We start from the raw sequence: 2,577 nt of genomic DNA on the forward strand, positions 1-2,577 counted from the left end.
TCTACAATTTTTAAATATGTTGATTAACGATAAAAATATTTTAATAATTTATGATCAATTTTTATTTACATAGTAAGAATATAAAATTTAACTTTAGTTAGAAATTAAAATTTTAATTTAATTTTTGTTGTTGTTTTAGTAATTTAAGCGAATAATCCAACTATACTAACTAGAATATGTACAACGCCGCATGTGTCGAAACTATTTTGTTGGAGAGTATAAATAAATATCGGCTACACTCACCTACTGAGATTTGAACAAAAATTATATATATGATTATAAGTTTTAAATTTCTCAGAGATATAGTTTATATATATATTGTTCAGTTTGAAGAACTAACAACATATTACAGATGATGACTAAAAGTTATTATTAATTTAAAAGTCAATTATGTGTGTAATTAGTTTGCTTAAGTATGCAATAAATTAAATTAATGCAAACAGCCCTAAGAAGCATGAAAACAGGCCCAACAATTATTAAAGCCCAAAGATATCTGGAAGGCTGATGTGAAGCAAAGAAAATTAGACCAAACACAAACATACGGTCTAAATAAGTGATCAAAGTCCACTCACTTACTCCCTCTAGTTGGAAGCTGACTAAAGAAAGGATCCTCACTTTCATTTGAACCAAAACACACAACCGAACCAAAATTCTCTCTTCTCTCTCCTCTCTTTTTCCTTCACCCACGTGAAACTCTGAAGTAAAGCAAAAAAAAAAAAGAAAAGAAAAGCTCTGAGTTAGGGCGAAATCAAAGAACAAAAAGTGAATTACCAAATCTAAGCAAGAAGAGGAAGTCAAAGAAGTTAGCGTTAAAGGCAAACATCACATCCAAAATCTCATCAGAAAATTCTTTCCATATTTGTGCAACATTGAAGTTTGTGGAAGAAAACATTCTCTCTGCATACACCAAATCGAAAAGCTCAAGGAATTGAAGGCCATGGAGCTTTGCAAAGAATCAACATACAAAAAAGTTACTTAGAGCCAAAGTTTAAATGCACTAAGTAACCAAAGTTTAAATCTGGCTTGGGTAGAAGCTGGGTTTGTCCTATATAGGATTTGGGTTGAATCCTAGGAAAAATTAGTGTATGTAATCTTGTTCAAAGATAGTAAAATTTCGTCATTGTTGTGATGAAGACTGGATATAGGCTACATTGCACTAAGTAACCAAACTAGGATATGTGGCTGTGCCACTTCTCTTTCTCTTCTTTATTTCTGGTTTTTCACTTTAGGAGACAAAATAAAATAATCTCTTACTTATTCTATCCAAATAGATTTCACAGCTATATGCCTTGCACATACTTCTATTTTGGCTCCTCCTTCGCAAGAGACAAACCAAACGAATATCATACTTTTCACTCGAGACAACTATACAGAATCCAAAAGTTTCATCCTATTCTAAGATTACTCAAGTAAAGTAAATAGAGGCCTAGATTCAACCCTCCATTTTCTAAGCCATTGATATCCATCAATTGGTATTAGAGCTTGGTCTCAAAGAGATCAAGTTTCACAGCTTGGAGAAAAGATTCAGATGACCAACAACATGGAATTCAACACAATGGCTTACACTCTGATAGAAAGGCAATCCAACAACAGACCTCCATTCTTCAATGAAATAAATTACAATTACTGGAAAGAAAGAATGAAGAACTTTGTGCAATTAGTAGATTACAACCTTTAGAAGATAATCATGAATGGTCCTCAAATTTCAACCAAAACAAGCACTGAAGGAGTTGTTACTCGTAAAGTAAAAGAAGAATGGAATGTGATGAGCGGATATTTTATACGCTTTTTGGTAGTATTTTCATATAGTTTTTAGCATGTTTTATTCACTTTTTATTATATTTGTATTAATTTTTATGCAAAAATCATATTTCTGGACTTTAATATGAGTTTGTGTGTTTTTCTGTAATTTTAGGTATTTTCTGGCTAAAATTGAGGGACCTGAGCAAAAATCTGATTCAGAGGCTGAGAAAAGACTGCAGATGCTGTTAGATTCTGACCCTTCTGCACTCGAAGTAGATTTTTTGGAGCTACAAAAGCCCAATTGGCGCGCTCTCAATTGCGTTAAAAAGTAGACATCTTGGGCTTTCCATAAATGGATAATAGTTCATACTTTGCTCGATATATGATGGCCCAAACTGGCGTTAAACGCCAGCTAGAGACCCTTTTCTGGTGTAAAACGCCAGAATTGGCACCAAAACTGGAGTTAAATGCCCAAACTGGCACCCAAGCTGGCGTTTAACTCCAAAAATGGCCTATGCACGTGAAAGCTTCAAAGTTTAGCCCAAACACTCACCAAGTGGACCCCAGAAGTGGATTTCTGTACTATCTGCACTTAGTTACTCATTTTCTGTAAACCTAGGTTACTAGTTTAGTATAAAAAACTACTTTTAGAGATTCATTTTGGAACTTATGACATTTTACATCTCTTATTGTATCTTCTACGGCATGAGTCTCTAAACTCCATAGGTGGGGGTGAGGAGCTCTGTTGTGTTTCAATGGATTAATATAATTACTATTGTTTTCTATTCAATCATGCTTGCTTCTGTTCTAAGATACTCACTCGTACTTCAATGT

This window comes from Arachis duranensis, chromosome 10 (genome assembly GCF_000817695.3).
Source record: "Arachis duranensis cultivar V14167 chromosome 10, aradu.V14167.gnm2.J7QH, whole genome shotgun sequence".
Lineage (NCBI taxonomy): Eukaryota > Viridiplantae > Streptophyta > Magnoliopsida > Fabales > Fabaceae > Arachis > Arachis duranensis.